The sequence below is a fragment of the Gobius niger genome, assembly GCF_951799975.1.
Source record: "Gobius niger genome assembly, chromosome: 11".
Taxonomy (NCBI): Eukaryota; Metazoa; Chordata; class Actinopteri; order Gobiiformes; family Gobiidae; genus Gobius; species Gobius niger.
In genome coordinates, this window is record NC_136862.1 from 20,791,864 (window position 1) to 20,805,307 (window position 13,444).

General features: G+C 40.3%; 1 protein-coding gene across 14 annotated transcripts in view; it reads right to left on the reverse strand.

Annotated features, from left to right (window-relative positions):
- nbeaa (neurobeachin a) overlaps positions 1–13,444 on the reverse strand; it is a 129,203-nt gene that overhangs the window by 95,436 nt on the left and 20,323 nt on the right. The window lies entirely within an intron of this gene.

Sequence of the window (13,444 nt, forward strand, 5' to 3'; positions counted from 1 at the left end):
GCAGAGAGATTTCACAGCAGCGACAATAATGTGAAGCCGAGGGGGTTAGAACCGCGATGGTGATGACCGTGGCGAATCTCAACAAAGATGTGGATTATGGAAGTGCGCCGGCTAAACTGGCCACTCAGTAATCCACGTGACCTCATTTCTCACAAAGAGCGTCGATAAGAGCAACGGGTAACCTAATCGCGCTCATTTTGGGGATAGAGTTCACTTAATCTGAGTTTTACAAAGCGCCGGGGGCTTTTTGAGATGTTGGGGGAAATTGAGAGAAATCATTTACAATTTTTTGTTTTTTTTCTCTTTTTTTTGGCATTGCCTGATATTGCGGAGTGATATCGAAGATCCAGACAGGAAATTAATCCAAAACAATTATGATAACTACTTCAGGTCATTTATCATTTTAGCAGTTTCATCTTCTTTGTTTGTTATCTAGATGCATGGTTCAATTTCACGCTCTTGAGCAGTTTGTCGAGCAAATAGGTTTTTCATTATTTTAGTCTTTGGGATGCTTTTTTTCTGAAAGTTTACATAGACATGCTTTATCCTCTCGCATGTCAAACAGAGTCTCATGTCACACGCAGGAGACACAACACAGCAGCACTACGCCCCATAGGAGGCAGCTAAAGACAAAAAAGAAAAAGAGTGTCTGCAGGCCAACACTGTGGACAAATACTGCTGTTTGATAGATTTGATTAAATTATCCAGGAACCAAACCAAAAACGAGAGAAAAGAAACAGCTAGAAGACGGACTATGAAGGTAAGCCAACGGTGGCTAATGCTAGTAGCCTGCTGTGCCTGTTGCAGAGTTGTATCTCGTCTCTTCTCTGGCAAATCAATGGCCAGCAGTCTGTTCCTATCACTTTGGGCATCGGCTTGGTGGATCGGCTTTGTCCCAGGGAGAAGACGGTTCCAAAATGGGACCTGGTCTGACAGGCTGGCGCTAAGTCAAAAAGCACCATAAGAGGGATGTGTGATGACACTGTGCTGTGCTGACGATGCCACGGGGAAAGCAGGAAATAGTGTATCATCTCTAGGAGAAAGACCAGGAGCCATTGCACAGCATGATAAGAGCATTATGACCTCTTCCCGGTCAGTGACACTCAGCTTACCCTTCAGTAAAACTGGCCTGAAGCTTCAAAACAAGACACTGAAATAATCCTCTGAGTTCTTCAAGCCGAGATCCAAGCTCAAGATGCAGAGCAGACAGTCTCCAGGCGTTACTCTCTGCACTTGACAAGTTACTTCAACAAACGACACATTTACCCCACGGGACAATAATGATGACTTCAGAGACAGCGGGTACAAGTAGTAAAAGAACTTATCATCTGTGTGGAAAAAAAAGCTGGAGAATCCTATCAGTTCATCAGAAAAAAGCCAAACTACACCACCACAAACAAATTAGGGCCATTTTGCATCAAGCAAACAAAAAGTTATAATCAGTCCATGAAGAACACATACGATTTTAAAAAGAACATGAGCTGGTGTGTGTGTGTGTGCGTGGGTTTATGTGGGGTGGGGTGTTGTGCAGTTGTGTTCTTTATTATGTATCTACTCTGTTTTGTTTTGTTTCCTTTGGATGTGATCCCGAAGACCCCTTGAAAACGAGATGATTCATCTCATGGGGTTTTTCAAATAAATGCACAGCAAGGTGGCGCAGTGGTTAGTGCTTGTGCTTCACGGCAAGATGTGTCTGCGTAGGTTTCCTCCGGGCACTCCGGTATCCCTTACCACGGAAAACATGTACAATAGTGTGGGACACCTGATGCAAATTAGCACATGGCTAAAATCTGCAGGGGCTTGTTCATTAACACACACTGTCCCAACCAATAAACAAATAAAATAAAATAAAAATATGTCCATGAATAAATAATTAAATGAGATAAAAAAAAATAGCATTAAAGCACTGATGGTTCTGAATATCTGAATGAGCGACAGTGTGATCATAATCAGCTTTGACTGTCGCCTGGAGAAATGTACAGAGACAGAGGGGAGGGGGCGGGGCTCACCCCATCATCCCACCAAACTGCATTTCCCATGGGGCTTTGAACCAGCGACTACACAGATGGCACTCACTACAACCCCCTTCATTCAGACCACAAAGTGCACAGCTAAATAAACATCTATGAGTAGAGCTGCAAATCTAATTGCAATTGCAATAGTTGTTAGAAATATCAGTATTTTCCAGAGTCATTCAGCCCTTGTGGAGTGAGCTGTTCTTCTCTCGAGTATGTAGCTCTCACTGCACACAAGAACAGCGAGGTCAAGAGCAGTCACAGCAACACGGCAACTTTGGGAAAGCAGTGGAAACACGAGTCAGAAAATACTCTTGTTATTACATAAATCCACTCCTGGGAGGAACTGAGTTGCCAAACTCTATATATTTGGGAAGATGTGGGTTTTTCAAAAACCTTCAGCTTCAAAAAAGGGCGGCACAGAATAAAAGAAACAAAGGATATGGGAATTTAATGTGTTTCAATACCTACACTTCAATTTGCACATGTGCAACATTTTAAACATATACTGCCTTTTTTATGTAAGTCATGTTTTTAAAAGTTGTCTTGTCTGTTAAAAACAATAAAGAAAAATAAAGCTTAAAACTGTAAAACAGGCTCAGGTGCATATTATGGTTATTAGAATAAAAACATGTTATGCAACAATTCTTCAATTTAAACAATCATTGATTTACAAATCAAAGTAACCGCAATTATTTATGGGTTTTAACCTGATATGGCAGCTGTAAATACACTCTTGAAGACTACATGCATGTTCATTTCAAAGGCGCTAAGTGCTAGACCTTCGGTGTTTTTTCTGTGGAGTGAGATGAAGCTAATGGATGATGAGAAGTGGCAGCCTTTGGTCTGTCACTCAGAGTGATCTGAGCCACTTTGACAGGTCATTTATTGTCTTCTCCTCCGCGGTGTCCTCCCATGGTCTTTTATTAGGAGCAAGCACAACCATTATAGAGGTTAAAACTGTCATTAAAAACTTCAAAGCTAGAAAAAAGGGATAACTAAACTTTTCACACATGACCATATTGCGCTAGTGAAATCGAAATGTGCTTTTAGGAATCTAATAAAAAACCTCAATGTCATCTTGAAAAAAAAGACACATTCTTGACTTCAATTTCTGAAATAGTAAAAAGTAACAAAAAGAAAACCAAAAGCATCCAACAGCTTTCTTTGGTAGTAAAAATATTTTCATGCAACTTTTTCTCCAGACGGCTCTTTTAGCTCTTTTTGTAGATGTTTTCAAGTGGACTAATTAGTTAATAGTTAATATTAATAGTTAAGTTAAAATTGGGTCCATCGGTTCATAGTAAATTATTTAAATGCAGAAGTGCTATAAAACGTTGCATTTGACATCATTTTGCTCTTGTCTCCGTGGAAACGCAGGACATGTAAAGGCTAAAGGTCAAGGTTGATTCTTTACAACATCTGCTACAATAATCCTGCACTACAGACATGTATCTGTTATAATGTTACTCTCTACTCAGCTTTAAACAATGACTGTCATTAATTTGCCTAAAATGTAATTCTGTAATTGTCACAAAATACACAACTAAGTCAATATTTGTATTATTTTCATTTTGATAAAGTTTTGGGTCTAAATTCAGACATCCGTATTGTTGCCTAACTAAAATTGATCTTGGTTTTGTCAAAATTGGCTCAAATGATACAACAAGCTGCTTTGCCAAAGTCTTTTAGGCTTTGTTACAGCCAAAGAAAAATGTCTGTTTTCTTCGTGAAGTTCAGAATTATTTTATTTTTCTAGCATTTTTCCCAAAGTGTAAAAATATGTTTTAATAACATATAACACTGTAGCCTTCATCTCCTACATCTCCATAGAGTCCCAGTTTGAAATCATTCACCATTACCAGTGCTGTTTTGGATTCAGACACCATTTATCAGCATAAATGTAAATAATACAAGATGAAAGATCTCAATGTCTTCACCGTATCAAAAACATTTCAAGAAAGCTCAGGGGAAACATTTGTAAAACAAACAGACATTGAATTGCAAATTGTGAGACGTGTGCACTGTGCACCATGCATAGATTTGATACAAGAGCAACGATCCGCATTGAGTAAAAAGTGTTATTTTGAGCTAAACAGAGTGTCAGACAAAAGTCATGTATGCATAAACATGATGGCCCACGGGTAAATGAGGTTGGTTTCAATCAGCTGCTGTGATCCAGTCAAGGACATCGCACAGAGAAGGAGACGAATGACAATTAAGGAACTGCTATCTGCCATTTTGCTGCCACAAGCAAGGTCTGAGCACACATGTGACCCGTCAACATTTACTGGATTTTTTAATTAATGCCCACAAAAGTCTTTCAATCCATGGTACAACAGCCAATAATATTGGCCACTTGATCAGTTCTGTTGAACATTAGTGATCATAATTAAAAAGTATGCATCAAAAAAGGCAAATGCTTAGTTGATTTATGTCAGGTCACTTTGTCCTGCCAGCTGTAGATCTGAAGTGATAACACTGTGCAGACTTATAGTCAGCGCAGACAGACACAAAGCACTGAAATCTGATGTCATTTGATAATAATTCTACTGTCTGACAGAACAACCCTCTTCATTTGGAGAATAAAGGATATGACTGCTGGCTCTAGGTGTACAAAATGTTTCAAAAATGGTGTAGGCTGCTCTTGGGGAAAGGGATCAAAAACTCTAAACCCTGGCAGTGAGAGGAAGTGTACATTAGAACTCCAAGCCAGCATGTTTCAACCTACTTTGTTCAGGCTTGGCACTGGCACACAGTTACGGCATGTGACCTCCTATGATTACGTTATTTTGCACATAATAAAAAAAAGTAGAAAGTTCAATCTGCTACTGCGACTACCAACAGCATACAGCCCGCGATCTCCGTGCATAACAAATCCCCGAGCATCGTTTTGTGTGATCGCAGCAAGACGTCAAGATAAGTGGCAAAACCTGCTGAGATGTTCCTTTGAGAAGTCTCCGGTTCACTCTAGACCAGTTCACTCCCGCCTCCAACTCGGCGCCTGACTCAGAGCTTGTCAAGAGCGACTTAAAAAAAAACATTTTTTTTTCCCTCACATATGCACACAAACGACACACAAACTACGCAACGCGACACACAGGGGCTGCTCAAAGGCCAAACCCTTTTAAACAATTCAGTGTGAAAGGTTGCCGCTGTTAGTCAGTGGCGCATACAGTCGCACTCTGCTCACTGCTGATATCAATGAGTGACAGTACAGAGAGAATAGGCCCAGGCAGAGAGAAGAAAAGTGCTCAAAATAAACTAATAAATAATGAGGAAAAGCTTAATTTGAATGAAAACAGCTCTATACAGAAAACAACAAAGTCTTTTCAAAGTGTGTTTACTCAGTGGGAGGCAACGGGCTTCAAAAAGAGCAAAGCTTTTGACATAATGCATTTAGAGTGGGCACATACCGTATTTTCCAGACTATAAGTTGCACTTTTTTTCATAGTTTGGCCTGGGGGTGCGATTTATACTCAGGTATGACTTGTGTATCAAAATATATTATTTCATGTTTGTTATTTTCACACTGACAGCGCTAGAGGGCGTTCTAGGCTTTTGTACCAGTATCTGCTACTCCTGCACGGTTGTACAATGATAAATAAAGCACTTACCTACTTATCTTCAATGAAGATTCTTGAGTCGTCTTCTGTACTCTGTAGTTGAAGTGTCAAACGTTCCGCCTCTCATCCAAAAGGCTTCGTCCCCATCCTTTATCTTGGCTGTGGGCTCAACTGAACTTTAGTGCGCTGACGAAGCCTTTTGGATGGGAGGTGAAACGTTCGACACTTCAACTACAGAGTACAGAAGACGACTCAAGAACCTGAAAGCTAGATGGCCACAACTAGAGGAATGAGTTCACAAATGGGTGCTTGAACAACGTGCTGCCGGGAGAGGCTTGTAAACGGTGCAGTGACGCCTCCATGCCCAGGTAGTCACCAAGGCTGGTGCGATTTATACTCCGGAGCGACTGATATATTATGTTTTTTTCTTCTTCATTATATATTTTTTGGCTGGTGTGCCTTATACTCTGGAGCGACTTATAGTCCAGAAAATGCGGTAAGTGGAATGTAACATTCTCATGTATGTAACACATTTTCTAGATTATTATCAAGATAATAGAGATTGGGATTATACAGTCATCACATTGCTCTGAATTTTCAGTCAGTAATGCTAAATTATTCTGACACTTTGAGTTAAGTGTTGCTAATTTGCTCGCAGTGACAGCAGCTAATGGCGTCGTTCCATGGCTCTTTTCTTTACCTTAGAAATATTGTTTTGGTTGATGTTTTTCTGTAGACGTTTGCTTGTTCCAAACAAATTGGCAGGTTTTGCCCATAACATTCAATCCCCCACATGATGATGACGACGATGAACAATCATATAAATAGACATCCTTGAATCTGCCAGAATCTGCAATTAAAACTGAATTTCTGGTCTATAATGAGGAATGTCTTCTTTATATACTTTCAACCACAGCTGTGATATATAGACATAAGAGAAGAAAACATGGCCCAAATACACCGTTTTAGCAAGAAATCTGAAGAAAACCATGTAATTCAACTTGCATTACCATCATACCCATGGAATTACAGATATTAAATTTTAGGTTTACGTAAAATGTCACTAAATGTGTTTTCTGGACTGGAGCGGGACAAACTGAAAAGAGCAACGCTGAGGAGGAGATTAGTGGGACAGGGCAGCGGTGGGACAGGCGAGGGGGTCAGACGTCACCAACGGGACGGGACAGGAAGTGCGCACAATAGGGAGAAATGGTGTGAGAAAATCCTCTGAAAACTGCCGCAGATCACACAGAGAGAGAGAGGCTTGAGAAAAAGAGAGAGAAGGAGGGAGGGAGGGAGAGCAAACTGTTTCAGCACTCTGGACAGCTCCTCCTCCATCAGCTGACACACACACTGACAAACTGCAACCTGCGCTCATTATTCTGCCATAAGCGCTTTAATGTTTATAGGTTTCTGGCAGCAAAATGCAACAGAAGGGAAATCCAGGACTAAACAAGCGCGGCGGTTCTCAAACTGTGCATGTACTGCAGCTGCTATAGAGTATCAGGGATTCTCTGGTGTCAAAGTTTTAGTTCTGTCTTTGTACTGCTATTGTTGGAGCTTGGGTGGGTTTAGTCCACGTAAAGGATGGTGTAAATTTTAGTCCTGGTCCTATTCATGTCAGAACTAGTCAGGTCTGTACTGGTTTTCTCTATTCAATATGGACTTTGGATGAATTCACTGCTACCATGGAAATATGCCAGAAAAAACATAATGAGTGGAGAAAAGAGTTGAGTCACCACTGGTAAATAAATGTATAGCTAAGATACAGTTTTGTCCAACGGGCTCACATTGTGGAAAAAGTGGTTCCGGGAGCATGACACATCATTTTCACACAACAGAGTCCAGGTCTTAGCCCCATTGAGAATCTTTAGGATGTGGTGGACAAGGCTTTGCACAGTGGTCACACTCTCCCATCATCGATTCAAGATCTTTGTGAAGAATTAAAGCAGAACTAAGTAACTCATGCCCCTGGAGGCCATAAGTGCCACTGCAGGTGTCCAATTACACAATGGAGATAATTGTTTTCACTCAAACTTGGCTGTGAACACTGTTTAAGTGGCGCTAGCCCGCAGTTAGCATTGCTGCATTCCATTAGTGTGCATTGGTGCCTCCGACCCGTAGGCAGGGAAGTTGCAATTGTGGTTTTCTGGCCAGAGACACCAGGGGGAGATGAAAGAACTCCCAGTCATCCCATTAACACTTGCATTACCCCCAGAGGGACTACGAAAAACAAGTTACTTTTACTTTAATACAATTGGATTTTTTTTGACATTGCAGAAGCTTATAGAAACAATACCACAGTGAATGCATGCTTTGTTTGGTAGCAACTTTTTGGAGGTCAGGCAGTTTTTTTTAGTAGCAGTTAATGAGCTGTTCCTCTGCTCTTTTTTCCACTTTGTATACTGTTTCTAGCCAAGGTCAATCTATGGTCAAACGTGCTCAGTGCAAGAAACCTGGTGTTTTTCCATGGTGAATTGATAACATTCCATCCCACGCCCTCTCCCTCATTCTGTAATGCAACTGTTATGGGTTAATCCGTGTTATATACAGTAGCGCCATATTTAGATATGGGCTAGACAGCTTGAACTTCGTCAGGGAGCACCAGTACGTAATGCATCGAAAACATTCAGGAAGGGAAATAACAATGTTCAAAGTGTCTGCCACCTGATTGGGACAAAGAGGCTTACGGTGCCGGATCGAGCACTAAGCCCCTGTCACATGCTGTTGGGCAAAAACAAATATGTATTTCATTATTTCAACAAGGTCCTGCACACGGCAGCACAACCTACTGCTAAAGAGTGAAGTACAATCGACGCTATAAACATGTTCTGAATGTTAACAAGTCTCCTCAAGGCAGTGCCGAGGTGACGAGACCACACTTAACTTCTAAACTGAGTTACACCTCTTTGTCAAATAAAATGTGCCAGCAGTAATCAAAAGAACAGTGAATATTTGTAATAATAAAACAGTCTTTCATAAGCATACCCAGGTAAAAAACAATTTAGCATTGAGATTTAGCGACGCAAAGTCCTGTTCAAGCAAGAATGCATAAAATCATAGCTCCGGGCCACAATAATAATCCAGTGCACTTTCTCATGAATAAATTTACATCGCTCTTGAACAACCCCAAACCTATTTAGACCCTCACACTTCAATTTAGTGTTATAGCTTAGTTCATTTGGCATCTGCTGGACTCAAGGTTTCAAGATTGTACCATTATGAACAGTAATCTGGCCGACATTAAGTGGGAGGAATTTTGTACAGCGTTTTTCTTTCTTCTTTTTTTTCTTTGTATGGTATAAAAAAAGCCTTCACTATTGCAGGCCTGTTTTGAGAAGAGAATATGTTATTGTGATAGAAAGTCTCAATGTTCAGGAATAGAGGTCGAGGTCGGATTTTACAGTTAGGCCTTTCACAGTTATGACAGAGCACAGTCAGCTTTAATATGTGCCCTCTTTTGCTTTTTCTGAACCATAACAGATAGAGACCTACCGTTTTGTTGTTGTGGAATCTGCTGATTTTTGTCTTTCAAACAAGCTCCCTCTAAAGTACCTACTAAACATAAACTTACATCAGGCCTATGCTCCAATAAAGCACCCCCTTCTGTTACAGTTCAACACTGACACATTTTACAGTTTAGGAGCATCATACACAGGATTATAGACAAGACATGTAGTAAAATCTGCCAAAAATATCGGCCGTTCATATCGGCATCGGCCATAAAAATCCCCCAAAATCGACATTGGCCTTAGAAAAACCCATATCGGTCGACCTCTATTCATGAACAATAAAAAGCTCCTAAAGCTCAATACTTTGTCGAAGCCGCAATGTGAAGAATCAGCACTTTTTGCTCAGCCAGCATGAAAACAGGTTATTTTAGTGAAGCAATGGTGAACAGAAGGGGGAAACAAATGAGACTGCAATTTGAAACTTTTGTTTTGAATTTCTTATGGAGACAAAACAGAACCTTTATGAGTAAAATGACTAAAATGACCCATATTTTCATCCGATAATAAAGATCCATAAACACCGATTTTAAAATTTAACCCACATTAATATTTTATTTTTCAAAACTTCATTTGGAGGAGTCCTGCTTGGATATAAAGTCTTTGTTTATATATATTTAAAAGTACATCCTTTTGGAGCTCTTCAGTGCAGGGATTATTCTTAACAGATGAAAAAGCAAAAAAAATAAAATAAAACCAAGGCACTCAAAAAGCTTACAAACATTAAAGAGCCTTTATTTTACATGAAACTGGATTGAAAAGCCCTGTTCTCTCAGCACATGACCAGTCTGTGCAAACAATAACAGCATTCAACAATTATCGATCACTGAATTAGTGTTCATTACTTAATAATAAGCAATCAACTCAATGAATCCGTTAACTTGTTGTAGCCTGACATCCTCAGTAACATGAAGCCGTGCTAAAAGCTCTATAAAGAGGCAGCAGAGGGTACGATCGTCAATGAGACGCATTGGTGATGACGCATGATTTTCTCCCCTTTGCCCCGTTTCGGTGACAAGGGCAGTTTTCTCTTTGATTTCTCCCTTTAGACAGGCAGTGTGGAGGCCATGCTAGTGTGATGTCAGGGGATCTTCACGAGCAAAGACATTCAGATCTTAACAAGGCCGAGTTGTTGGCTTGTCGCTGCGCTCCACTCGAATGTTTCTGTTTTCAAAGAGTCTGACAGGAAGTGCAGTCCTAGCGGGCATCCTGCAGCCGCCCATGGGAAGGAGACAGCGAGAGAGCGGCTTGTGGAAGAGTGAAGATATTCTGTAATGTTTGCAGAACTCATAAAGGGACTTGATATAGCGTGTACTAGAATGACTTGGTGTCGTTCATTATAAGTTCCTATTCCTTGATTTTACATTAACCCTGAACCCTGCAACAGTACATTTTTGACATAAGCAGGTGCTAGACAAAAACATCGAGAGGTGGTGGTGACATGGTTGAATCGACAGGTCCAACTTCAAAAATTAAAAGACTGCTTTATTATCAGTTCATCCACATTAAACATACAGAGAGCTGAAATTGTACTGTATGCACATCGGTAACACTTTACAGTACGGTCTGTTAAGTCTATGTAGTTACTGTAGTACAGACATCTACAGTGATACATCTATGGTACCTATCGTGGCACCTAAATGGTACTTCATAGTTAGTCTTAGGTACCACGATAGGTACCATAGATGTACCACTGTAGATGTCGAGGATGTACTACAGTAACTACATAGACTTGCTGGACAGCAGTGATGGGCAAGTTACTCTGTATTAGTTACAGCTACAAAAATATAATATGTTTGTATTACACATTACTGTTTCAGAGTTACACTACATTGAGATACTTTTGAGTTACTTTTGGCAAATTATAACCCCGAAAATGGAAATAATTCCACCGAGCACAACTGCAGTCAAATATTTCCTTTTCCTTCTCTTTCCCCCATTCTCTCTGCTTTGTTTTGACGACTCAACTGCAGACCTTACACCAGTTTCCGTTATTTTCATACATTTAAATGCAATTGTAACCCGAGGCACTTAAATTGTAATGACTAATATATTCCCGTATTTTGTGTAAGTAATATGTTAAGAATTAGTTACTATGGGGGCCATTCATCAAGACAGGTGCAAAATAGCGAGTGCAAGATGGAAAGATGGAAGTGGCTATGTGTGTGGCCATATTGCATCTAATTTGCCATTTGACATGCCTGTGTTACAGTAATAGAGCCCCGAATCTGTAAAATCTTGTAAACAAAAAACAGACGTAGGGCCTTTAAAGCAAGCGTTTCTACACCGCCACACCGATCATTTCAAACTAATAGATGGAGTCATTTTCAAACCAAGACCCTGTATACGATTGTATATACAAATACAGTATGAACAAGCATAACAATGTTATTTTCCCAGTAGTCACAGTTGGCCAATGTATTGCGAGCTGGCAGGTGTAGGTGGCTAATGCTCAGTCCAGAGGTCAGCAGATAAACAGAGCGGATGGCGGTAAGGTCAGACCGGTTACAAATCATGATATCAGCTTTTATTATGCTCTTCAGAAACACACACACACACATTCCCGCTCAAACAATGGGTGCTACTGTTGCTGCACTGATCCGGGGCTGATGGGGGATAAAGAGGGAACAGGCCAGTAATCTGTCATCATAAGACTCAGTGGGGGGTACACAGAGAGTACAGTGGCTGTAGTGGGAATGATATATTGTGAGTTATTGTCCTTGGACACTTCAAATTAATTCTATCTGAATAGAACATATGCCTTCACAGTGTACTCCATAGTTGATACTACACTGCCCCCACCACATTATTAAGACCATGCATATTTTAGTTATGAAAACACAGTGACTAGAGCTCACTCCTGTCAGTATACTGTAAAGACAGCGCAGTCGGTGCAGTATTGTTGGGTGGTTACCATTCGTCAGACTGTATGCCGGAACTGCTTGCCACTGTAAGCCTCTCGTGGTAAAATTTTTGTTACATTCTATAAAAGAAATGGATAAGTCCATATCAAAAGTCTCTCCACATGAGCCTCTTCACACTGCTCTGCTCGGGACAGGGGCACACAAGTCCATTTGAAGTCATGCTGTTTGAAGCACAAGGCTGGGGCAGGAACACAAGTTGTCAGAAGTTCCCAAAAAAGAACTGACTCGGATGAAGTTTGCGATCATCCCGTGAAAATGTTTGACCGGTGTTGAATTTTTCACACAGATTTTTTTTTTTTCCACATCATCAGCGCTTTTTTTAGACCAGCCTCATTTGCATTCCTTTGGGGAAGCCGAGGACATTAATACTTCATCACACGGAGTTGATTTCCATGGAATAATTTACAAACAGAGTCGTCATGCGGAAGGAGAAACTCATGGATACGAATGGGAAAGTAAAAGATGTTCAGCTATGGGAAGAGAAAGACCCTTCCTGAATAACAAGTCTCTAGCTAATTCATGCCAGAAAGTAGCTTTGGTTTGCACATCCATATTTATTGAAATTTGTTTGAAAACATTTTGTGTCTACTGGACATATTATGTTTAAGTAATATTTAGCTTCATTCACACAGTAATCTTGTTCATTTGATCGAATGGTTGCTTCTTTTACTGCTGACAGTCCTGTCCTCCATCACAGGGTCTTCTCTATGCTTAAAGTGTGTTCCTCACAGCACAATGCATTTGGTAGCATATCATTGGGTGAAAATGAATGCTTGTTTGCATTAACACTACTGCCTGCAGAGGGTGCTCCAATCCAGGCCAGCCCAGTATTTCGAGTTTCAAAACATGAAATATCAATGCTGAGTACGGCAGGGTGATGTAATATAAGATAGAACTTTATTGAAGCTAAAAAACACTAGTAGAGTAGGCTACAGCTTGTTGGAGTTCATCCATGAAGCAAAACCTGAGCCTTTCCTTGCAAAGATGATCCACTCAAGCTATTGAGAAGCTTCATTTTCATGTTTTAAGCACCAGCTGTAAGTGTCCACAGTCATGTTTATGCTGCTATGTAGCTGATTGTAACATTAGGTGTCTATGGCGGCATTAAAATTTACACCGATGTCCAAAAATGACACCAGTGTAACCGTGTACGATATGATATGGCCCAGCCCTGAGGTACCAAAAGTGTTTAAGCCTAAATAATGCACAATGCACTTTCCTAGAGCTTTTAAAGATCCTTAACATGCAGCAAATATAGCAGTTCTTGTAGTGTTTCAAGCTAGATGCCCAATCGCAAACTTTTCCATCTATGTTTGTTTGTGGATGATTTGAGGAAATTAGATCAAACTGAAAACATGTTTTCCTTTTTTTATTCTAAAAAGGATTATATCTTTCTGTAATGTTTGTATGTATTGATCAGCTTAGTTACA